Source organism: Pinus tabuliformis, chromosome 7 (assembly GCF_031772625.1).
Source record: "Pinus tabuliformis cultivar Carrire ecotype Pingquan chromosome 7, CPIR1, whole genome shotgun sequence".
Taxonomy (NCBI): Eukaryota; Viridiplantae; Streptophyta; class Pinopsida; order Pinales; family Pinaceae; genus Pinus; species Pinus tabuliformis.
The window spans coordinates 721,544,357-721,572,177 of NC_142293.1; the positions used below are offsets into that span (position 1 = coordinate 721,544,357).

General features: G+C 40.2%; 1 pseudogene; it reads right to left on the minus strand.

The window, feature by feature from the left end:
* Positions 1 to 12,654: 12,654 nt before the first annotated feature.
* LOC149249568 (3-ketoacyl-CoA synthase 9-like) lies at positions 12,655 to 24,256 on the minus strand (annotated as a pseudogene).
* Between the last annotated feature and the right edge of the window lie 3,565 nt (positions 24,257 to 27,821).

The window sequence follows — 27,821 nt, forward strand, 5'->3', positions numbered from 1 at the left end:
CATTTACACCTTTGTTCCTAGAATACCTCAATATATACTTAAAGTTTCTTCTACACACAAATTCCTCATAATTGGCCCCTACTTTTCCAAAATACTTAACATTTTTAAGTTGTATCAACCCCTCTATGTTTTCTAGAATATATCTAGCTCTACCCAAAATAGTTCCACACATACCAAGCACTTGCATGTTTTTATTATATTCATAATCACACAAAAGATCCAAAATAGTAGGGGATTGTTTAAAGAATTTGACCATACCTTTAAGAGGACCTTGTGAGATCTAATTTGGAGTAGTCTAGAAGGAATCTAATAAGGAGGCAGGGCACCACCTTTTTGTGACTGAATATAATATGTTATTCCCATTCTACAATGAATGAAGGATAGTAAACCAACTACTTCCTTGGAATTTCAAAAGGATTAATCAAGTGACTTTGGGGAAGATTAAGGTGACTTATCATCCTCTTTATACTCAATAGTTGTTTGCATTTATTTTTGTATATTTTAATTTGAAATCAACCTTTTAAACTCCAAAATGTCCATATTTTCTCCATCCACTTGACTAAGAGGGGATTGTACAAAATTTCTTTTTGTATCGAATCCATTCGAAAAATTTAATGATGGTTCTCTTTTGATGTCTCCAATACTACAACAATTTGAGCACCTAAATGGTATATTTTAGTTATTAAGAACCTAATAGATAGTCCATATCCCATTTAACAATAAGCCACATTTATGGAAAGCCATCTCTTGGAGTTTGATGTAAGATACCATGGCAAATAGTTATAATTAATTTATATGTCTTATTATTTCTCATCCATGATATTGACTTACAATGACTGGCATATAAATACATGAACATCATGTCCTTGTAAAAGGGCATGATTATCATTATTACATATCGATAATAAATCTACCTAAAATTATTATTGCATCATTTTTAATTTTACTTTATTGTAATACACTTTTTAGGTAATTTAAGGTCTATTTTGGTGTGGCGGTGTGAAGTGTTTTGTTGAAGGTGCAAGGGTTTGAACTGAAAGGATAGGGCCACAGGTAGTGAAGGAGAAACAAGCTAGCATATATGTAGATCATAGGGATGACATTAAGTGTAGGCATTTTCTGATGACAATAAGAACTTTTTTTTCATTTTTTTTGCAAAAAAAACAGGTTTTATACTATAACTAGAAGGTCGTTTGGATGAGCCAGGAATAAGGAGGGTGGAATCTTGGATGACATGTCGGTCACTTGTCTAGGGTTTCTGATGGAGGATGAAGGGTTGGTAAACTATGAACTAAAAGAAAGCAGTAAATATCATATTTAGGCATATACTCAGAACACATCTATGAGAAAGAAGGAAACAATTCTAAGGTTCAGACAGTTATGGATCCCTATTTTGAACCCTTGTTAGCTAGAAAAGCCATGGAAATGGCTCAACTGCCATCTGCAGGTTCAAAAGAATTTAACCCAGCTTTGTTCTTTCCAGTCGTGTGAACACAATGGATATCGAATCTTGGGTCATAGGACTAGAGTTAGGGCTCTTCAAGCTTTCCATGGGGTTCCATGGAATTAACCTCGCTTGTTTCCAGATTTACTAAAACAAACTTGGATCTAGGGCCATATCCCCAACTTTTTCAGGCTAATGCATTTTTCTTTAAGATTTTTTGACTTAGCGAAGGGTTCTTTTTAAAAGGGCTCTTCCAACCACATTTCCTCTCTAGGTACCCACAAAACAACCATCCTCGAATAACTTCCAGGGGATATTCTACCATTTATGGAAGGAGAAGGTTAGAATGAAGAAGGAAATGAAGAAATGTTTTCAGGGAAGGAAGCCCTCTCAGTCTCTAGGAGAAACTTGAGCCAAAAGGTGGAATAGGAGAAGAGTGGAAAACATAAAAATAGTTGGTGTGTAAAGAAGGGAAGAAGAGAAAGACTATCCTTGGTTTTGGGGGTGAATGTAACAATGTAGAAAGCATAAGAAATGGAAGATAAATCTCTAGTAAGGCATGCTCACGGCAGGAAATTCAGCATATCCTCCCTATAATCTTGGGTGGATAATGAAGTTGAACCTATAGTCAAGAGCCCCCCCCAGATGTTTCCCTATTGGCTAGGGGTTGGACTCACTTTTAATAAAGGAAGTAGCTAATGTAAAGTGGATTTATCAAAGGGTTTGGAAGATTGATTCCACCTCGGTAATATTCAACTCTTGGATGCCTCTTTTCAATGCCAAGTGGGAAAAAATGGATGTAGATCGATTCTAGGTAAGAATTTTTGGCCTACCTCCATACTATTGGGTTGCATTAGTCTTCAAAGATATTGGAAATTCTTTGGGCACTTTCCTGGAACATGATTTCTCCTACTTCACAACGAGGAACATTTACCTAGACTGCATAATGGTTAATATTGATCTACGGGAAGGGTTGGAAGAATATATCTATATCATGGAAGAGGATGAAAGAATTCAGGTCCTGAATTACAAAAGCATCCCATTCAGATGTAGGTAGTGCAACAAGTATGAACATTTGGTCAAATATTGTGAGATTTGATTACACAAAAAGGCGCACACAATCCATAGCAGGAAATAGGGATTCGACACTAGGAGCAGGGACCCTTTACAGGTTTTGAAAGAACCAAAATGCTCAACTACTATCAAGTTGCCATGGAGTCGGGGAAAAATATCTCCCAAGGGCATAAGAGGAGAACTTGATTTAAGACTCGACAACAGAAAGAATAAAGGGGATAAAGGAATATATAATCGTGGCTCCTTCCCCAACATCTCTTTCCCATGTTTTTAAAGAAAATTTTATATTTCATTCAAGCTCAGATGTTGGGAGTTATGGGGATTTTATTGAAGTAAAAGTATCCCATTCTACCATGCAACCCTCCTCACTGCCTTATCCCTTGCTCAAGCCATGTTCCCATGTCCACAAGTGCAGAGTGATTACTCCTTGCCTATATCCTCTACCTTAAAAGCTTACTTTGAGACCTTAGAAGCAAGAGCAGTTGTGTATAATCTGCACTCTGGCTAATTTTTCCACAAAAGGAGAGTATTATGAAGGGATTGGTTAACCTCTCCCTCTCCACCACCGAAGGAAGGGGAAGGGGTAGAAAGTCTCAATTGAAAAAATCTAAAGAAAAGGCACGAGAAGAATTAGCAACAGGAAAACAACAATCTAGACAAGGGGTGCTTAGAGCATTTACAGCCCCAGGAGGGGTTCCCAAATTAAACTACTCTCTTATCATTGTAGGTGTTTATCATGTCCCCATAAAAGACGTTCTCTGCGAAGGTTAGTATAAGTTAGTAGGTTGGATGTAATTTTTCTACAAGAAACCCTAGGAGAGGGTGACTCAATAGCCAAGTGTCTAGAAGCTATATTAGATGGTTGGAGGTTCGTGAGTATAGATGCTAGTGGAAGATCAATGTGGATAATTGTGGGTTGGAAAAGAAAAAAATTTCAAGCTTCAAACTATTAGAGCATGGATTTAGGATTAGGAGTTGAGGTCCTTTTAGAGGAACCTGGTACATTTGTTACACTATTTAATATATATGGGCCCTCTCTCAACCAAAAGGAGATTTGGGAAAAAATATTTGACAAATCCATAATAAGGTCAAATGCCTTAGCAATAGGAGGAGAATTTAATTTTTCCCTAGGTGTATCTTAGTCCCGGGGTCCAAAAGGACTATTTTTTTAAAACTAGAACAGAGAAAATGAGTGGATGTGGAACCAGTCAAACTAGCCCCCACCTAGAGGAATCAAAGCATAGGGGTCGACAAGGTAGCTAAGATAATAGATCGGTTCTTACTTTTGGAAGCCTTGGTAGATAGATTTACCCTTATCAAATAGTGGATGGGGGTTGGTCCAGGAGAACCAGACCATTCCCCACTATTTTTGGAAATAAAAGGGGCATTGCAAAAGATGGCCAACCCTTTCAAGATGAACTCCTCCTGGATAAAAGAAGAGGATTTCTTAACCCTAGTGAACACTCATTGGAATTATTGTGACCCCCAATAGGGCTCCTCAACTACACTACATTTCAAAGCCAATTAAAATTTATCAATTATAAAATGAAGGAATTGAAAAAGGAGAATAATTTGGAAACCATTCAGGAATTGTGGAGATCGAAAAGAAGCTTCAGGTTCTTGCACATCAATAACAAGAAGGGTTCAATTCTATTAATTCTATAGAGACACTCATTAGAATAGAAATAAAAATTTCTCTTAGAAGAAATGGAGGTGAAATGGCATCTAAAAAGAAGGGCCATTTGGTTGGAACGTGAAGATGAAAATACCATTTTTTTCCAGGTTTACGCCAAGAGAAGGAAGATGTGCAATACCATATGAAATCTCTAGGACCCCACAGGAAGGGAGGTTTCAAACTTTGAAGGCTTATCAGCCCTGGGAAAGAGTCACTTTGAGAATATTTTTCATGCCCTAGTTGGGGCCTCAATTGCATATGCAATAAGAACAACACAACTTTTCTGAAGGTTTGTTAGTGACGAGGAGAACATGACCATCATGGAAGAAGTATCTATAGAAGAACTAAAAATGATCATACATAGCTTCCAAAAATACAAGAAACCAGGGCCAAAAGTGTGGGTTGTTTAATTCTTCCTAGGTCAAATGAGATAAACTAGTAGTGCCAAAGCTCTTTGAAGGTTTGGGCCTTAAGAATATCCTTTTTTTCTCAAAGTATTTGGCTACTAATGTTGGATGGGGACTAATCTCAACACTAAGCCTATGGAAATCGGTAGTCACTAAAAAATACATCACTTTGAGTTTGCTAAAAAAATTGGATAAGAAGTGTGGATAAGCCATGGGTGAACATTTTAGTGATATGAAGGGCAGCACTAAAGTCCTTTGAACTCATTAGCAATGGACTAGCATGGAGAGTGGGAAACGGTGACAAAATAAGAATTAGTCTTGATCCATGGCTAGGTAGTGGTGAAGGGAATATACTCCCTTAACATTTAATTGATTACCTAAGAAACAAAGGATTCTCCAAAATTTGTCATATCGCTAGCCTAGCCAACACAACCATTTGGATACAAGGATGGATATCCACAAAATAGTTGGGATTAGAGGCATAGCACTAATATGAATAAAGTGGCTTCCTAAATGCCCTAAAAATGGTTCATATATGGCTGATAGATAGAGAGGATTAATTAGTTTAGAATATTTCCCCCTTTGGAAACTACACCCCCAAGCTCGGATACATTTTCTTGATGGTCGCTAAAGCTTTAGCAGAATCAAGATGGTGGTGGAAGGCAATGTGGAAATCTAAGTGCCCAATAAAGGAAAAATTATTCGTGTGGCTTCTGATGGAGAAGAAGGTCCCCAACTGGGACGTGATACAAAATAGATTTGTGATCAGGTTGAGATGGTTCTCCTTGTACAAGGGCGGTGTAGAATCATCCCCACATATGTTCATGAAGTGTCACTTCTATAAGAAGGTATAGAACATGTGCACAAATATTGTGGGACAAACTGGTGCATGGGAAGGGGAGGATTTAGAGGGATCTTGGAGGGCCTAACTCTCTAACCCTATCTATCATGCTTACAAAGTGCTCCCTTTGATCATATGCTAGGGGGTGTATTTGGCTCAAAACATAAGCTTTTTTCAGCACAAACATTTAGCCCTAGAGCACGTAGTTGCAAAAGCTCTAGTAATTTTATCCCACTTCTAGTGGGAAAAATGAGAACAACAAGAGTGATAGTAGTATAAAATCTTGACCTCTTTATGTCGTGGGCTTATTATGATGGAGCATCTAGTAATTCAGGGTAGAAGAGTGGAGGAGTATTCATTCTCTTTCTCTCGAAATATCACTTGTTTCATGTAAAATAATCAGCTTTGGGACAAATAATTAGGCTTAAATATTAGGTTGTAAAAACAAGTTGCTCTTCACATTAGAAAAAAAAATGAACATAGATACAAGTCTATGGGGATTCTATGTTAATAATTAATTGGCTCAACAAAACAAAATCTTGTAGAAACATCTTACTGATACCTATTTTGGAAGAAACGTTGCAGCTTGAAGACTCTTTTAATCTCTTTACATGTTCTCACATCTATAGGGAGCGAAACTATGTAGTTGATTGACTCTCGAAAGAGGGGTTGGTAATGGAATAAGGTCTTTGGTGGATCATGGAGTAGTGAGATGAAAACTCATATGATTTATAACAGAGGCCCTATAAGGTCCTGCTTAAGCAGGAAGAGAGAACTTAATCTTCCTGAATAATGAATTTTTTTATGTCTTTTTCGTTTTACAGTCTGCTAGATTGCATCTCCTAGCAGAGTGAAAAACTTAATTCTCACCATTTTTTATGTAGTAAATTTTGAGAAAAAGTTGGAAAGTATGTAAAATAATCTTACAAGCTTACAAAACATATATTCAAAAATATTATGGAATACACATAGGGTATGTATATACAAAATGTATTTTTGAATAATTTCTACAAAATGAATAGAAATTACAATTTTTTTCCTATGGAAGATATATATTTTCAAAGAACTATAGAAATTGATTTCATAAGTTTAACACCAATGAACTAATCTTGGGCAACCATTTTAGTTTGTTTATTTTTCTTTGGCACTTCAGAATCAGATTTTCTTTTTCCCTGAGGAAAAATCGTAACTTTTCATTAATTTGAAAAATTACATGTAGTAGATGCCTATGGCATATGCAGTGTGTTGGCCGTAGCCTTCAAGTAAATATAAAAAAATGGATGGTTGTACCCATGCCAAAATATATAGTTTTGTACATAATTTACCACGTAGGGTATACTGATAAGTCCAAAAGCAAGAAATAATATATACAATACATCAATAAGTAGTTGTTATAAACACTTTTGAAAATTTCAAGATAATTTAGGGCCTAACTGCCCTCTAATATCCCTTATCAATATAGGGTTGATGATAGTACTAGTAGTGATAATCTCCAAGCTGCATCACAAACACACTAAAATGCCACAACACAAGCATTGTAGGTTTTAACCCCGTACAGAAATTACCTGCATACGAATTATAAAACACAGAAAATAAACAATAACAAGAGCATAACACATAAAACAAATATACATAGAGATTTTCCCCTGGATCCCAAAACTGGGACTACCAGATTGATTCTTCATTATGTTCCTTTCCATTTTACAATACAAATATATACATGTCGAAGCATCTAATACCATGGACCAAAAACCATCGCGCCCAAAACCATGTGCTAAAGCCATGCACAAAACCATAGGTAGGTTTGCCCACCCAATATAGGGTCCAAAAAAATTTCCCCAGGCCGCTGCCCTAGACCCCATATAGGTGGGCTAACCACCCCCTCAACCCCCTGTGACCCCCCCGCTGCACGATTGGCGTAACAAAGGGGGGGCTTCGCCCCCCCCTTTAACCCCCAGGTTAACTAGGGTGGCTAGCCGTGGAAGGAATATAACATAACCCAACATTCTTCCACTCATTGTTTTCTTTCCACAGGAGAGCTTAGTCATTTATCCAACCCTGCAACAACCATTATTTCTCTAAACCAAGAGAGCTTCTCAGAGCTCACATATTTTGTCAATGCATCTACAGTATTCTTCAAAGTGTCTACCTTTACCAGCAACACCTTTTTGTCTTGTATCATATCCCTCACAAAAAGATATTGAACATCAATGTGCTTTGTCTTTGAATGGTAAGTAGGGTAGGTGATTTGTTGGACCATGGACACTTGGATGCTTCCTTATCTTCATGAACTACGACATGTTATAATTATGATCTTCTTTTATTCTCTTCTTTTGACAATCTCTTTTCTTCTTTGGATTCTTTTGATGATGTTGCTTCCTAGGTCCTTGATTAACTTCAAAGGTGGTGTACTTGTGATTTTCTGCTACATGGTTATGCTCTATTTTCTCCTTTTCTTTCACAAGCCATGATTCTCCTTCAAATCCCAAACCAGTTTTGATAAGCGGAGATCTCTGACTAATGAGGATTTCATCCAAAATTTTGGTGCTTTTCTCCAATTTCCAATACTAATATAGCTTATTATTTTCCTTTTCAAGCTCACATCTCAAAGAGGATAATTCATTTTCTAGCCTTACATAATAAGCTTCCCAGTCTTGAAGTTGATTTGACAAATTCTCATTTTCCTTGATGACTTCCTCATGTTGTATCTTTAGGTCAATGATTTGCATATCATTACTCTCATGGCTACTCTCACTATCTTCTTGAGAGAAATTTGGATCTTCTACTGCTATGAATGTGGAGTCATTTTTATCATTCTCTTTCTCTTCAAGAATGAAATAGGATTTTTCAATAATTTCTGAATCTTGAATCCTTTCACTTCCATACAAACTATAAATCTTGTCCATGATCTCTTTTATAGTATTGCAGTGTCTTAATTTAGCTACATCATGATTTGGCAATCCCTTCAAAATGATCCACACACACACCAAGTACCATAAACATGACTTGACAGTCTCCATCATTGTCAACTAGGTGTAGCAGCTCCACATCCTGCCAAGGCATCAACATATAGACAAAATACTTGCACCATCATCTGAAACCAATGCATAAGCCAAGTACCTATGCACCACATGGTACCAACAACTCATGTTATCAGGTTGACATCAATTCCAACCATCAACACTGCATCACCACATCAATACCAACAGTTACATAGGCAACCATGAAAGTATGTAATAAAGAATGAATACCTGTAACTTCTTTTAGGGTAGGAGGGCCAAATATACAAACATTTTCAACAAATTTCTAATGGGTAACTGGAATATTTGCAACAAAAATTCACAAGCCTTTAATTTGACCCTCTAAACTAAAGTTTTCAAAGAAAAAGTCAACTCCTTCCATGGCTAGGACAAACAAGAAGGGGGATAGGGGATCCCTCTATTGTATTCCACACGAATATTTAAAAGTATAAGAGGGAGAGCCATTAAGTAAAATTGAGAAAAAATGGGAGGAAATAAGAGAATGAATCCAGGAAATCTAGTACCAAGAGAAACCAAATGCATCTAGAACCTACACTAGATAGTCCTAACTTATACAATCATAGGCCTTCGATATATCTAATTTGATCATCATACCTTACTTTTTTTAGGTCTTCAATGAATGAATGATCTCCTATGCTGTAATAATATCATCCGAGATCTTCCTTCCCTTAGCAAGACCTATCCATTTTGGAGAAATGAGATTAGATAATAAAAGTTTCAAACGGTAGACTATAATTGTAGATATCAATTTATAAATAATGTTACCGAGTGTTGTAGGGAGGAAACCACTAGGCTCCTCAAATTTTCCAGATTTAAGGATCAAGGAGATGAATGTTTCATTTAGACCATCCCATAATGATTGGGATTGTCTAGATTCCTCCACCACTACGTGAATGTCACACCTTAAAATGATGAACAGGCTTTAAAAAAATTAGATGTAAGTCCATTAGGCCTCGATGACTTATTCTTCAGAATCTCCATCACCACAACTGCTACCTCTCGAAAGGATATAGATCGCATCAAAGCCACATTCTACTCCTGGCTAATAATCTTGGGAATACCTACCAAAATCTTATTGATCTATTATTTTCTATTGAAAGAATGTTCTATAAGAATTCCCCAATTATAAGCAACCAACTCATCTTCAATCTATGAGTGCATTAATTTTTGTGCTCCATCTCGTCCCTTATTTGAAAAAATCTTGTTTGAATGTCATCGTTGTAACATAGGTTTATAGAAAAAAAATGAATTTCTTTCACCCTCCTTCAACCATTGAACTTTAGAATTTTGTCCCCATAGTATCTACTCTTGTTGTATGCACATTTCTAATTGGTTTAAATTAATTTCATCCTATAGAACTAACTCCTTAGTTCTCCCTTCCAGGATCATACATTATTGAATGTCATGCATCAATGTGTTTCCAATTTTAGCTTTTCCTCAAAAATGTTACCAAATTACTTTTTATTCCAAAGCATAATTTTGGCTTTCATCTCCTTTAGTTTCAATTGAAAATAATGCATTTTGTCCTTACCGTTCATAGCAATTTCCACCCACTAAGCTTTTGCTTTATCCACGAAATCGAACACCTGTAACCAAAAACTCCCAAAGCGAAAAGGCTCCTCTCGTGTTGCCTCTTTGTTGAGAAATGGCAACAAGAAATTCCAGTTTAATTTATCCTTCAATTAAACTGTGAATTAAAATAGAATTCTTTTCTCATAGCAATTTGAAAATAATTAATTAACTTAATTAATTTAGGAAATTCCAATTGGAAGTCTTTTAGAAGACATGTATACATGTTCTACCTAACTTATAGGAGTTAAGGATGAGTTATGAATGAGTTGTAATTAGTTAACATAGTTTATTGAGTTAAGTTTAGTTAAATTAGTTTCAATCAGTTTCAGGAACTAATAGTGAGTAAAAAGTCAGTTGGACACTAGTGACCTAATTAATGCTACTCTAGTTAACTGAATATTCCACCATGAGAAACTCATGCATGTTGATTTTGAGAAAGACCGGGTTGAGACTAGAGTGTAGGGACAATGTACTATTTATTTTAGATTTTTTTGAGTTGCACTTACAGTGCATGCAATCAGGAATTGATCCTTGAGGGATTGCACTATTTTTAGAGGCTTTATTTCCCTTTAAATACAAGCTATTCTTCATAGGAATTACACAATTGGAATAGAGACTTAGATAGCTTGTGAAGATGCTAAGCTTTGGCCTTGAGCTTGCTTATGAGTTGGAGATTGAATTTGCTGAGTGTTGGGATTGTTCTGGACAGAACAAGCATTGTAATTTCATCTTGATTTTCCGGATTAATACAAAATAGATAGTGGTGTTTTGAGCTGTAGCTTTCCCTGGATTGTTCTGGAGAGAACAAGCATTGTAATTTCATCTTGATTTTCCGGATTAATACAAAATAGATAGTGGGGTTTTGAGTTGTGGCTTCCCCAGATATTTATTGTGTTATGTGCCTTTGATTCTCTTCCTCTATTGATTATTGTTTGCTTGATGTTTATGGGCTTCCGCTGTAAAGAGTAGAAGTAGATTCTTGTCTCTTACTTTAGCAAATTGCATTAGCTTGTGAATCTACAGGATTTTTCCCACTCTTTAAGGTCGATATTTAACCTTACAAGACAATGGTACAACCCAAGACAAGGGAGAATGATAGCCTCTAGAAAAATGTCTTTGTCCAACACCATTTCATAAAAAAAGAAACAATCCAGGTGACTTGCCACTTGATGGTGACCTCCTCGACTATTAGTCCATGCAAAAGCTCCATTAATACTAGGAACATCTATTAACCGCAATCTCTCTATAAATCCATCGAAGGAGGCCGACTCATGATCCAATTTACAAAGCCATCCTTTTTTTCTTCTAGGGATCTAATTAGATTAAAGTTGTCACATAAAATCCATAAAGAGTTAGGAATATATTTTTCATGCACCAAAATGTTCTCCAAGAATTGTGTTTTCTCTCCCATCACAGAGGACCATAAACCACCATAAGACAACCATCTCATTAGGCCCAAGATACCTAAGGCTTTTTGTTAAATTTCTATAACTAGCCACCTAGTTTCTGATAGATTCCACAAAATTACAAGCCCATGCACTTCCACGAACCTCCAAGGCCAAGTGGTCCAAAAAAGCTTAGTTCGTAGAAAAATAACCATAATTGATTTCGTATCTCCCAAATAATTTTTTTTACCTTTACCATTTAAACCTCGTATATTCCATATAAGAATCTTCATTATGATGATTCTTGAGAAAATAATTCAAAGAATTCCAAAATGACAATTGCTAGGCCATAATTGATTAATTCTTCCCCATATTCTTTAATAGGTCTCGTGTCATCTTTCTACCCTTCCATTTAGGATTTTTGACTAGATCCTTAACCAACAACTCTTTTCCTTTTCCCTTCAATTCATAAACTGAGCGAACCCCATTAACTTCTGAAAAAATATGCCATTTCTTTTCGCCAATCAATTATGCCGTCACATAATTTTCCTACTGCTCCTATAATTCGGCCAAATCTTGCATTGCCCAATCATTTAAGAGCCTTACAAGCGTCTTATAGTTGAGATTTTCTTTTAAATATATATATATATATATATATATATATATATATATATATATATATATATATATATATATATTTATATCCCAATCAAGAGCCTACAAGTATCTAATAGTGGAGAATGTGTTTTATATATATATATATATATATTATTTAAATGAAAAACAAAGCATGTTTTAAATGAGAGATAAAGTATATAAATTGTTTTAGATTTTAATAATTATTATTATTAGTAAAAAGAATTGATACATATAATTTTTCTTATTAATTTTTTTTAAAATGAAATCACAAATATACTCATTTAAGAATGCCATGCTGCAAACCATTACCATAAACATCAAAATTCATCCTATTATTAATAATAGAAATTTAAACTTGAGTGAAAAGGATAATAACCCTTCCACCTAAATAATTCGACCCTTGAGAATTAAGATTGAAAATTTTAATCCTATTTTTAAACTACTTTCAAATATATTTTCACTTTCGTTCTTTATTATTTTTATGTATTGTTCCTCTCAATTTATTGTCTAGAGTCTCGTCGAATGGGGTGGGAGCAGACGCAACCATGTCGGGGAGTTATTGAGAAGGAAGGCTGATCATGTCCATCGGTCACAATAATCATCAGGGTAATTATTACAAGTATCACAGGGATACCTGTGGATGCACTCATCCCAAATAGTGCTCTGCAGAGGATGGGTTTCTCTCATCACTTCTCACATTGCACTGTTACACTTGAATCCGGAACCCAGTCATATCTGCCAAATTCGATCCCCCACCTTAAATCGTTGTTGGGCCTCCATGTAAGCCGCTTTATACCAGATCCCACTCACAGAAGTGTTACCGAAGCGATGCAATGCCATGCGAGACGGCTCCAGTTCGTAGTCACTAAGCTGCAGCCTCTTCCCGATAGCGTTGATCACACCCCAGCCCCCAGGATGAACGTAGAAATGCTGGAAGGCGAGCCCGAAATTAGGAATATAAGGCGTCAAAATCATCTTCAAGGCCTTGATGCATATTGTCATGCCCCTACAACTGCAGTAGTCTTTCAACCGCTTATAGTGAGGTGCGACACTACCAACGGTTTTCTTATCACCAATACTTACAATTGTAGACTACGCCTAACATTCCATACTGAGTCTTATTTTCATTATCAAGTATTATTATGTTTCCTTTATACAAGTGAAAGCCCATAACATTCACATAAACAACATTATACAAGAGAAATGCACAACAGTATAAAGGTAGGGGCAACTCTCTGCAATATGAGTCTGCCCAAATCAATATATATAATATTCTTTTACAAGTACAAGTTAAATCTTGGGAAACCCCAAATTTACACTTAGCCAATCTTCAACTTTGGCAAACTCGGTTGCCCAGCTTGTCAGCACCTCCGCATGGTCACTGCATGACTCACCAACCCTTCGTTTACCTCATCGCACGATCGTGTTGTTTGCCAAACTTGGGCGCGCTTCGTCGTAACCAAGTCACCACACACGGGCACCTCCGCATGAGTCAAACCTTCGTTCACAATCTCAACACTTCCTCGTTTCCATCGTTTCGTTGTGCACGACACGCCCTCACCTGGTCGCCCGTCTGCACAATTCTTCGTTTCGGCGTGCACGACGCGCCCTTGCTCGACCGCTCGTCCGCACGTCCACCTGTTCACCCAACTCGTTTACCGAACCTCGTTCACCTGAGTCGCCACACGAATTCACCCGGGTCGCCACACGACTTCACCTGATTCTCCCGAACAACCTCCTCCAGGTCACCACATGACTTCACCCGGGTCGCCTGAACGACCTCACCCGGGTCGCCACACGACCTCACTCGGGTCGCCCGAACGACCTCGCCCAAGTTCTACCTGAATGACTTTTCTAAACGACTTTCCAAACGACTTTCTCGAATGACCTTTCGAACGACCTCTCGAATGACTTTCTTGAATGACCTTTCGAACGAATTCTCGAACGACTTCCTCGAACGACTTTCTCGAACGACTTCCTCGAACGAATTCTCGAACGAATTCTCGAATGACTTTCTCGAACGACCTTTCAAAAGAATTCTCTAACGACTTCCTCGAACGAATTATCGAACGAATTCTTGAACGACTTTCTTGCACGCGTTTTACACCCGAATTCCTCCGTCATGCGGTCTCATCCACACACTGTAGAACTCCTTGTTCGAACTCGTGTTATCGAATGATGGTCGTTTGCCTCCAAATGCCCTCCAATATATATGTGCGGGTGGCAGGTTATGTCACCTAGCCAACCGACACGAAACGCCCAAGCCGACTCGTTCAACATGTGTTGTCTCGCCCAAGAGGAGGGTCGGCCGCCCAACTCATCCAACACCTTATAAACTCGTTTCTTGGCTCATTTCATTTCATACTTCACACGGTGGAGTCGCCCTGCCTGTCGCACGGACCGCAGGTCCTAACATCCTCCCCCACTGGAAGTCATTGTCATCCTCGACAATATCTCATCCCGACAACCATTTGTCACCAAGTTCACCATACCAAGGTATACACCTCATCGGTATGTCATACATCGGAAATCATCTCAATCCATGATCATCGATCACCTTGTCACAATCTCCACATGCTACTCCCCGTCGTGGAAGGCTGGTCCCTCCATCTCAAGCTACATGTCCACTGCAACATCTCGTGACGACCCTGTCATGTGTCGTCCTCATGTGAACTGCTGCCATGATACTCCAACAAATGCTAACACATCTCTGTACACTTTTGAACCCCATTATTGAACTAGTCGGGTAATCATGTCCAACTGTCACGCTCAAACCATGAGAGTGAACATCCTCATGCCATCATTAGTTGTTTCTCAGAACATCCCGTCACATCCTCAACTCGATCAAGAATCCATCTCCATACAAGTGTAAGCCATGCTCAGGTCCATGAAGTAGTCCTCATCTCATCTGCAACATGCTGTCCGTGATGTCTGGTATTAATGTGCTGTATGAAATCGGTCACATCTACCCCAACATCATCATCCATATGTGTGCCTCCTCAATATGAAGAGACCATCTCATCAAACTTCGACTCTCGATGTGCGACATCCAGGTCCATGAAGCAACCTCCATCATATCTGCAATGTGCCATCCATCAAGTCTGCCATAGAAACAAGTATCCACTTGTCTCATCTCCCATGTGTTGCCCATGATCATAGATCAATCAGCTCCCATGTGTCCAAAGTGGTTAAGTCTTGGCTCAACCCATGCCCAAGTGTTGCCACCAAGGCATCATCATTGCTGTAACTCCATCACTCCAAAGTGTCTCAGAGCGATCCTCCACATCAAGTCACTCTTTCAAGCCATTCCCATACATGTACTTGAAAGTATGCATCCCATTCTGCATCAAAGTCTCTGACCTCAGCTCCTCAATGCATCAGATCCTCCAAGTCCACTATATATGAAGTCCCCAAAAGTCACAACAATCTCATGTCATCATGAGCTCCATGAGTCATCTCCAACCAACATCCAACAGGCATACAAGTCTCGGCCCAAAGGTCTCTGCAAGATGCCTTAGCTCTCCATGTAGTAGGAATGCTCCATAGTTTGCTCGCAACTCCATCCAAGTCCATGAACTTGTTGTACAAGAGTGCACAACCTCTCCATTGGCTCATAAATAAAACATCTCCCTGTCACATCAACAAATCCACCTGCACAACATCCCTGCCTTGGCACTCCTCATTGGATGCCCATAAATGACACCTCTACAAGTGCTCTTGCACAATGTCCCTGCATAGACTGCCATGCTCCATGTCTCCAACCTGATGTCTATAACTAAGTTGCCCATGTAGTCCAACCAAGTAGACCCATCACAACAATCGGTCATCCTCATCCAAGTATGCAATATTAGGTCTAGTGAACTCGATCACCCAACCATATCATCATCACATGAGTCTCTCCATCATAGCTCCCCCACTAAAGGTTCCACCAAGACTATCTCTTGGTCTCGGCCATGATAAGTCCACCCAAGTATCATCATACCTCAAGTGTGTGCCCTCCAATCTGTCCATGAGTCATGGCAGGCACTTAGCCAATTCTCCATGTGGCTAAAGCATGACCCAATCCTTCACAACAATCATCATGTTCCTCCCTTGTCACGGGCCTTTGCACCTTCTACCATAAGGTCACAAACAACCCCAACAAGTCCTGTAACAGTCGACAATCCTTGCTTCTCCATACAAGGTTTCACCATAGTCATCCATGGTAAGATCCTCCGTAGCATCGACAAATTGATTTTTCCCTTCCCTGCATACGGTCCATCCACCAAATGCTCAAATGAAGCACAAGTACCAATACTTACTTCTTCATCACCATGAGGTTCCTCCATGTGAGTATCCTCATCCATCCATGTCTGCAAACTGCACGATCCTGGTCCAACTTGATCAATCTCAAGTTCATCCTCCATCGTTGTCATGTCTACAACATCTTCAATCATAACGGCTTCCTCTTCCTTGTCAGCACAATCTGCAACTTCATCTTGCTCCATTGTCCAACCAAGTTGAAGAAGTTCATCTTCAACAGTTTTTTCCAAGACTTCAAGTTCCTTTCGAATCTAGGGGTTCTCTTCTTTCATCCGCTTCAACCTGTATAAGGTAAGCAAGAGCTTCCCTTCGCATTCTTCCAAACCTGCCATGGCTTGTCGTTCAGCTTGGCCCAAGCACTAAGCTTCTCCTTTGCTAAACCTATTTCACCATTCACTTGAATCACCTTGATATGCCACCTATCACCTGCAAAACTTGAGCTCCCTGCCAAGTCTTCGATCCTCGTAGAATCAGCTCCTTGATTCAGTTCACCAGCTCCCTGGCACTAGCTCTGATACCACCTGTCACGAAGCGCAGGTGTGTATCAGCTTCAATGCTTCAACACCAGCACCAACCATGAGCTCTGATACCACCTGTCACGCCCCTACACCTGCGGTGGTCTTTCAACCGCTTATAGCGAGGTGCGGCACTACCAACCATTTTCTTTTCACCAATACTTACGATTGTAGACTACGCCTAACATTCCATACTTAGCCTTATTTTCATTACCAAGTATTATTATGTTTCCTTTATACAAGTGAAAGCCCATAACATTCACATAAGCAACATTATACAAGAGAAATGCACAACAGTATAAAGGGAGGGGCAACTCCCTGCAATATGAGTCTACCCGAATCAATATATATAATCTTCTTTTACAAGTACAAGTTAAATCTTGGGAAACCCCAAATTTACACAGCCAATTTTCAACTTCAGCAAAATCGGTTGCCTAGTTCCTCAGCACCTCCACACGGTCGCCGCACGACTCACCAAACCTTTGTTTACCTCGTCGCACAATCGTGTTGTTTGCGCAACTTGGGCGTGCCTCATCATAACCAAGTCGCCACACACGGGCGCCTCCGCACGAGTCACACCTTCGTTAACAATCTCAACACTTCCCCATTTCGACTGTTTTGTCGTGCACGGCGCACCCTCACTCAGTCGCCCGTCTGCACTATTCTACGTTTCGGTGTGCATGGTGCGCCCTCGCCCGGCCACTCGTCCGCACATCCACCTGTTCACCCAACTCATTTACCCAACCTCGTTCACTAGAGTCGCCACACAACTTCACCCGGGTCACCACACGACTTCACCCGATTCGCCTGAATGACCTCACCCAGGTCACCACACGACTTCACTCGGGTCGCCTGAACAACCTCACCCGAGTCACCACATGACCTTGCCCGGGTCGCCCGAACGACCTCGCTCGGGTTCTGCCTGAACGACTTTTTTGAACGACTTTTCGAACGACTTTCTCGAACAACCTTTCGAACGACCTCTCGAACGAATTTCTCGAACGACCTTTCGAACAAATTCTCGAACGACTTCTCGAATGACTTTCTCGAACGACTTCCTCGAACGACTTCTCGAACGAATTCTCGAACGACTTTCTCGAATGACCTTTCGAACAAATTCTCAAACGACTTCCTCGAACGACTTCTCGAACGAATTCTTGAACGACTTTCTTGAACGAGTTTTACACCCGAGTTCCACCCGTCGTGCGGGCTCATCCACGCACTAAAGAACTCCTTGTTCGAACTCATGTTATCGAATGATGGTCGTTTGCCTCCAAACGCCCTCCAATATATACGGGCGGGTGGCAGGTTATGTCACCCGGCCGACCCACACGAAATTCCCAAGCCGACTCGTTTAACATGTGTTGTCTCTCCCAAGAGGAGGGTTAGCCCACCCAACTCGTCCAACACCTTATAAACTCGTTTCTTGGCTTGTTTCGTTTCATACTTCGCATGGTGGAATCGCCCTGCCCATCTCACGAACCGCAGGTCCTAACACATATCATATTGTAGGCGTAGTAGAGCTGCTCCGTTATGGGGAGCACTTTGGGGCCCAAGGTGGCCATGTTCTTCCTCACGGAACTTCCAGCCACATCCATGAGTGATGGGCCGAGGAAAACACCAGAGGTCCCATGGTCATCTTCCTTTACCATCACGCAGCCGTAGGCATCATCCACAGTGGCCGTGTTCATCCTGACGGCGGGCAAGGGCCTCATCTTTGCGTGGGCTGTGTCGTTGCCTTTGTTGGACAAAAGAAATGCATAGCCACCAACTCTAAAAAGGAACTTGGTGACCATCATGGACTTATTATTGCTCTGATAATGCACGTTGGCCGTTATGTTCTCACTGCCGATTACCAGAGCATAGGTGTCACGCCCCCAAGCCGGTGGTAGTCTTCCAACCACTCTTAGCGAGGTGCAGCACCACTGAACACTTTCTTTTCACCAATACTTATGTTCGTGGGCTACGCCTAATTCACTTTCTCCTACCTACTTTGTGTTTCGCAACCAAGTATTATTATGTTTATCCTTTATACCAATGAACACCCATACTCATTCATTATCAACAGCAATTATAACAAGAACACAATTGCACAGTATAAAGGGAGAGGCAACTCCCTGAACAATGAGTCTGCCCGAAATAAATGTATTAGTCAATCTTCAATATTACAAGCTTATACAAGTCCACTTGGAAGATACCAAGTCCCATACTTAGCCAATTTTACAATCAAGGCAAATCACTTTTGTGCACTCTTGCACGATGGGCGGGCGCTCACCCGAGCCACCAAGACACCCATGCCAAGACTTCGTGCACACCACAATTGATCACCAGGCACACCTTGCCCAACGCCTTCACCCAAATCCAAGTGCGAACTATCACCGTGCGGCTAACCAAGACTTAGCGCATGAGCTATGCGCTCTTCCTCTTGTCCTTTCTGCGCACTAGACTGCGCACTCCTCTTGTGCGAAGTTGTTGTGTGTCGAATGATGTTTGAACGCTCTCCAAACGCATTCAATATATATCCATTGTAACATGTGGGTGGGGCTGCCCAGCCGACCACCCAACCAACGTTTACACACCCTTTGAACGCCTGCAAGACATGTCGGCCCGCCCTCCATCATGGGTCGGCCTTCAACCATCTCGCCCAACGCTCCATCGGGTATAAACCTTCATCGCTCTTCATTTATCACTTGTCGTAAGTCTGTCGTGTGCTCCAACTCGTCTGTCCGCCCGTGCGCGCCTGTCACGTGTGCCTCAGCTCGTCGCTCACCCGCGCGTGCCCGTCGCGTGTGCCTCAACTCGTCGCTCGCCCGTGCGCGCCCGTCGCGTGTGCCTCAGCTCGTTGCTCGCCTGCACCCGCGCCCGTCGTGCGCTCCGACTCACCGCTCACCCGCGCACCCGTCGCACAACCGCGCCCGCGCCCGGTCCACCCGGCGCCCAACCGTGTTACACACCCGAGGACCTTACATCCTCCTCCACCTAAAATCGTTCTTGTCCTCGACAACATATCATCCTGGTAGCCATCCACCAAGATCATCAATATCCATGATGTCAACTCCCCCACATATGGCAAACATCCCTGCAACATATGTAGAACTCCATCTCCACCATGTCTCGTCTCAGCAACCAACTTTCACCAAGCTCATCATGTGTCCTTCCTCCATGTAGTCTCCCATCAGATGCCCTACCATGTCAACACACATGTGCCAACATGTTGACTCAATAGCAACATCTCTCTGCCATGTGTTGACTCGTTTCAACTAATACCAACATACCTCTGCACATTGGTACCCCCCATGACTCGAACTAGTCGGGTCATCAATCCAACCATACGCCCAAATCACAAGAATGCACATCCTTATGCCACCGTAAGTCTTCCCCTGACTTCTACTACATCTCAGACTCATCAAGAATCTGCTTTCAATCCCATGCTCAGGTCCATGGAAACTCCATCTCATCTGCAACATGTTCAAGCCATGGTCTTGTTGCACAAAAGTGTACAACCTCTCCACTAGCTCATACAACTCCATGTCATAACAACATCTGCACAACATCCTTTGCTTTGGCACACCCCATAGAATGTCCATGAATGACACCCCTACACATGCTCCTGCATAATGTCCCTGCGTCACTGTCATGCACCATATCTCCAACCTAATGTCCATGACTCTAGTTGTCCATGATGTCCAACCCATGTAGACTCCATCCCAACATCTGGCCATCTGCATCCAAGTCTACAATCTGCCATAAAGAAGCCTTCTCCCAAGGCCCCTTGCAAAGTTCATGTGGTTCCTCCCTACCAAGGCCTCCACACCAACCTCTCTCCAAGGTTGTCTATAGAGAAAGGAGGGTCAGGAAGTTTCCTCCCTGACTCTCATCCACCCATGTGTCAAATTGATGTTGTGTCCTCAAGTATTTGTGCACATCCTCAATCTCCTCACATGTACATCCAAGCTCACCTAGCTTGTCCTTTGTCAACTGAAAGTCATATATGCCCATAGAATACCTGCAAAAGTCCACTATGCTAGCAGGACCTCTACCTCCATAATCCTCATCAACCACTGCCTCTGAAGTAGTACTCAGACTCCCTTCATTTGCAACTCCATTGTGAAGATCATCAGTAGAAGATGCTCCTATCAAGTGTCTCCATGTTCATGAGATAGCCCTCTCACTTCCATCATCCTCCTTCCCAGTTCTTGCAACGAAGTCAATCAACTTCCTTTCCTTCGTTGTTTGAGTCACACTCCCAAGTCCTCTTTGCTCCACATCCCCATGCTTCACATTCGGATCTTTGGGATACAAAGTCATAGAAGTCATCATTGGTATACACCCCAAGCAACTCCTCCTATTCATCGGTACCATCATGGTTCTTCCTTCAACTGTGATCAAGAGAATGTCTTAGTCCACCATTGGTATGGCTTGTGCAAGCCTCATGAAATCTTGCCCCAGCACCATAGAATGATCATCCATGTCCACAATCCTCAAGTCCAACTTTCCAAACCACGATCCAACTGTCACCTAAGTGTTCTCCATCACACCATCAACAGCTTTCATGGTAGAGTTAACTGCTTTGAAAGCACTCCATTCCCTCTCCATCTTTGCTTTCTTCCCAAAAGACTTTGCTGCCTTCCTGCTTAAGAAGCTATGAGTAGCCCCTATATCCACCAAAGCTGCAAAACTCTTGCTCTTCACGGTCACCTGCAAAAAACTCAGCTTCAAGGATTCACCTCCTTCTGTCGGCTTTATCTTGTGTCTCACATCAGCAACCTTCTTCAAGAATTCGGCCTCAAAAGTGTCAATTGGCTCATGCTCCAACTTGACATTCCTCCTAAGGTACTTCACTTCCTTTCTTGGCTCTTCTAAGAAACTCGATCCTGGTCCAGCTTGACTTCCTTCAAGCTTGTCCTTCATCGCATCTTGCTCAAGTGCACCAACCAAGTGTCCACTGACTACCTTCATAGAACTAAACTTCTGAATATCCTCTGGATTGTCTCGGTAGTGAGTTCCCATCCTGTCAATGTAGTCGAGCTCTTCCTACTCAATCACAATGATCTTCTTACCAAGAAGCTTCTTCTTTATTTCTTCCTCAACTTGCTTAATTTCGGCTTCCACCCTGGCACTTTCCTTCCTCAACTGGGCTCTTTCATCAAAGAGCTCTTGAAGACCAAGGCCACTTTGTCGGATCTCCTCATCAAGTTCCTTGAGTTCCACATCTATCGTACTTCCGCATTGGCTCTTGAGTTCTTCAAGTTCCCTCCTTAGTTCCGAACAGCTTTCCCGAATCTTCATGTTCTCAGCCTTCATCGAAGCCCAGTTAGAATTCCATCGACTCATCTGTTCCAACACTTTGTACCAGAAGACTTCAATTGTATCATGGCTAGATCCACCTATCACAGGTTCATCCACCATCTCTGCCTTTTCAGCCTTCTCCATATTCACCAGGTTCCCTGCAACCATGAACCAGCTCTAGTTCCACTTATATGTGAAACAACTTCCTTCACCTGCAAGCACCTATCATGAGCAACCCTGCTCAATCATCATTTGTCAAGCTTCTTCAACCCTGAATCAGCTTTAATATCTATACTTCATCATGAGCAACCCTGCTCTGATACCACCTGTCACGCCCCCAAGCCGACAGTAGTCTTCCAACCGCTCTTAGCAAGGTGCAGCACCACCAAACACTTTCTTTTCACCAATACTTATGTTCGTGGGCTACGCCTAATTCACTTTCTCCTACTTAGTTTGTGTTTCGCAACCAAGTATTATTATGTTTATCCTTTATACCAATGAACACCCATACTCATTCATTATCAACAGCAATTATAACAAGAACACAATTGCACAGTATAAAGGGAGGGCAACTCCCTGAACAATGAGTCTACCCGAAATAAATGTATTAATCAATCTTCAATATTACAAGCTTATACAAGTCCACTTGGAAGATACCAAGTCCCATACTTAGCCAATTTTACAATCAAGGCAAATCACTTTTGTGCACTCTTGCATGATGGGTGGGTGCTCACCCAAGCCACCAAGACACCCACGCCAAGACTTTGTGCACACCACAACCGATCACGGGGCACACCTTGCCCAACGCCTTCACCCAACTCCAAGTGCGAACTATCACCATGTGGCTAACTAAGACTTAGCGCATGAGCTATGCGCTCTTCCTCTTGTCCTTTCTACGCACTAGACTGCGCACTTCTCTTGTGCTAAGTTGTTGTGTGTCGAATGATGTTTGAACACTCTCCAACCGCATTCAATATATATTCATTGTAACTTGTGGGTGGGGCTGCCCAGCCGACCACCCAACCAACGTTTACACACCCTTTGAACGCCCACAAGACATGTCAGCCCACCCTCCATCATGGGTCGGCCTTCAACCATCTCGCCCAACGCTCCATCGATATAAACCTTCATCTCTCTTCATTTACTTGTCGTGTGCTCCAACTCATCTGTCCGCCTGCGCACACCCGTCACGTGTGCCTCAGCTCGTCTCTCACTCGCGCGCGCCCGTCGCGTGTGCCTCAGCTCATTGCTCATCCGCGCGCGCCCATCGCATGTGCCTCAGCTCGTTGCTCGCCCGCACCCACGCCCGTCGTGCGCTCCAACTCGCCACTCACCCGCGCGCTCGTCGCACAACCGCGCCCGCGCCCGGTTCGCCCGGCGCCCAACCACGTTACACACCCGAGGACCTTACAATAGGAGTCGCGGTAGACCTTGAAAAGGTCCTTCGCTGTGTCCACTACTATGAGGCTGGAGCTGCAACCCATGCCGGAAAGGTTGAAAGTCTTGACGCTCTCTTTAATCTTGTAGTGGTTCACGATCCACGCTGTAAGTGACGGCGCCGGCCCGAAAGTGGAGACGTTGACGATGAAAATGTCGATCTCCCACGGCTCCACGAACGTCTTCCTGAATAGCTCGTCTAGAACAGTCACCATGCACTTCTCCATCTCCACCCGCGCCTCCTCTAAAGTCGCCACCATCTCATCGTTGAAATAGCAGTAGGGAAGGCACATCTCTTCCCCTAGCCCTGATCGCCGATATATTCTCCACTGAAAATTCGCATTATCTGCATTTATGGGTTCTTGCATCGCCGAATAATATATGCTCAACTCCGTGTTAACCTGTCGCTCCGCTGGCGGCTTGTAACAAGCGAAGTCCACCAGATAACATTGGTGGCTGGAATATCATTGGCGAGTGATAAGAAACAGCCCTCTACCAAGCATATAGCACACGGCTAAGACAATCTCTATCACCCTTGTTACTGTGACTTCCTTCACGTAGCGAAATTCCCCAAGCCATTGAAGCTGTGCAGAAGTGGCCACCGCTTTCTCGAATGCGAACCATAAGATTCCCATCACCAAATCAATTTCTATAGACGCTAGTCAAGCCATCACCTATTGAGCAGACTATCAATCTCAGCCTGCTTGACAAGGGCACAAGGGGGCACGGGCGGTAATTTATAAATTGTGTTCTGAAACTTTTCCATACCGGTGCTTTTTGTTTTCCTCTTCTGTTGAATTTGCTGAAGATGTTTTTTCTGTTTTGATTTTTGTCTTTTCCTTAAGTCTCCCAACAACAAATGTTCATTAATTATAAGTTTTCTTTAACCAGGTCTGGCCTCACTTTCTTAGAGTTGAATGGATTAGGCATAGTAAAATTAAAGTCTACTATTCTAATCAACGAAAGCTTCCAACCTGAAATAGAGATATGACCTACTCCTTCCATAATCAATTAAAGCCATCAATTTGAAACAATCTGAAAAAATATGAACTAAATCAATAAAGCCACTGACATAATATAGAAATATGAACTACTCTTTTTCATAATCAATCAAAGTCATTAATATGAAATAGAAATATAAACTAGTTTTCTTACCATAATTAAAGTTGCCAAAAAAATATAAATTATTTATCTCATAAACAACAAAAACCAAGGGGTGGTAATATCATTTTTTTGTATTTTTTCACATGGCCATCATGTAATTTTTGTTTATTCTACTAAAAAATTCAAAAAAATTAACATTTCAATAAAATCTAAAAAATATTTATTAAAAAAAACAAAAAAACTTAATATAATATTCTAATAAAAACAATTACAAATATATTTCATAACAAAATCAAAATGCAACATTGTACATAAATTACAATAATAAACATATAAGAATCACTATACAAAATAATATTGTACTAGTTTAGATGTATCTTAGCTCTTAATCCAATAAATATTTTATCTTTTTCTATTTTTATTTTTGTAATTTGACCAAGTCAAAATATTTACATAACACAATATGACTAACTTCTAAGCTATCAAGCCCTCAAAAGAATCAAATAAGTACTTTATATTTTTCTATTTGTATTTTTTTATAATTTGACCAAGTCAAAATGTTTACATAACAATAGGACTAACTCCTATCTACCAAACACCACTAAAATAACATAAGTATTTTATTTTTTTCTATAATTTGACAAAGTCAAAATATTTACAAAACACAATAAGACTTAGCTTTAAATATTTAATTGTTACTTTACAACCCCCTAGATAGGTAAACTTCGATTTGCAAACATGCTGGTTTCTTAATTGGACAAAGATATGGAAGTTAATAATGTTAGGAACCTTTAAATATTTAATTTTTAAATTACAACCCTCCTATATCCAGATAGGTAGCCTTTGATTTGCAAGCATGCGGGTTTCTCGATTGGACAAAGATGATGGAAGTTAATAATGTCAGGAAGACGAATGTTGTCTCTTGGGCTGGCACTAAATAATTAAAAGGGGGTTATCATTTTCTCTGGTAAATTGCATCTCCGTCATCTAATACTAATCATATAACATAAAAATCAAATTACAAGGAAGTTAAAATTTTCAAAATAATTTATTACAAAATCACAAAGGTTAGTAATGGTTATTTCTATTATTAATTTAACAATTAAATTATTATATTTTTCCTAATTATTATACATTCAAATACTTTCAAATCATAATTCATTAATAAAAATAAATATATATTCTCTCTTTTCTTAAAATACTTAGTACTAAACTATAAAATATTACTTAATATAAAAATAAAAAATATTAATATATGTTTTTTAATGGAAGGATATATATATATCCACCAAAGATTACACGGTGATAAAAAGGAGCGACAAATATAAAGTAGAATAGTTCAACAAAAGTGATAGGGTGGGCCCCAGGTGTGTTGTACTAAATATTGAATTACAAGCGTGAGACATATATCGCGTGTGCCATTCATCAGAAAATAGTTGTTCACTAACCCTTGACACAACTAAACGTTGATGTCACGCCTTGTGCTCTGTAGCCCTAGTGGTGGCGACGCTATGACATCAGCATCTTGGAAATCCCAAAGTCTAATATTGACTGGAGAAATTAAAAATATATATATTGTATTATTGCCCAACTAATACTAGAACACGAAAAATATGTCACTTGGTAGTGACATAATAAATGATAATGGAAAAATAAATAAAAAGTGTTTGGATCCATTATGAATTTTTAGATTAATTGGTTTGTATAGTGTTCAATTTTATTAGGATTCATGTTTAAATTTCATAGAGAGGAGTTGAGGGTGACACTTAATTTGTGTGAGTTAAATTATTTTAAGTTGAATGGACTAGGCATAATACAAGTAGACTATGCTAATCAATCAAACCACCAACTGAAAATAGAAATATGGACTACTCATTCCCATAAATAATAAATTATATTGGAAAAATAGATAAACATTAAGTAAAAAGTGTTTGGATTCATTAGAAGTTGTTAGATTAGTTGGTTTGTATAGGGTTTAGTTTTGTTAGTATTTATGTTTAAATTTGATGTCAAGGAGTGAGGGTGACACTTAATTTGTGGGGTTAAATTACTTTAACTTGAATGGAATAGGCACAGTACAAGTAGAGTATGCTAATCAATCAAAGTGACCAACCTAAAATGGTAATATGAACTACTCCTTCCTATTTACAATCAAAGTCATCAGCCTAAAATAGAAATATGAACTACTCCTTCCCATCAATAATCAAAGTCGCCAACCAAAAATAGAAATATGAACTACTGGTTCCCATAAACAATAAATGATAGTGGAAAAATAGATAAACATAAAATAAAAAGTGTTTGGATTCATTTTATGTTTTTAGACTAGTTGATTTGTATAGGGTTTAGTTTTATTAGGATTTATTTTTAAATTTCATAGAGAGGAGTTGAGGGTGACACTTAATTTGTGGGGTTAAATTATTTTAAGGAGTATTTAAGTTCAAACAATTCTTTTATAATCTTGGTGATAGTATCAAGCTATTGGACAAATCCTCCTTTCATCCAACATTAGAGTTGGCCCAAACTGAAACACAACCTAACTTTCAAAAAAAATGTTGGAAAAAAAACTTGATTCGCCATCTATAACCTCCTTTAATCCTATTGAGCCCATCAAAACCTTTGACCTTCCTTTGTTAGATAGTCTCTGATTATATTTAATTTCATGTATACATATTTCCGTAAAAAATTTAAGCTATATGTTCAACAAAGATATGTGTTCCATTCCTCGATGCGGGGGCTAACATGGGAAGAGGGAGAGATTCCTTGGAAATCATGTTATATGCATCACAGATGTCTCAGCCTAGACAGGCGTGGAAGTAGACTCTTGACGAGCTTGGGATTGCTAAATGGGGGTCTTGTCGATTTAAATTCTGAGTCATGGCATCAAGATGGCCAAAGTACGTGTCACGTGGGAGTGGAGGTGGGGATTTATCCTCTACCTCCTTCATCTGGTTTAATATAAGGTTGCAATGCATTATTTTTCATCTGCCGAATGTAGAGCTTCAACTCTTCCTTTAGTTTGAGTCAAGATATTTGGTAGTGATTTTAGAGGTATCGAATCCCCCTTTTCCAACTTTGAATTACGTAAATGTTAGCTTG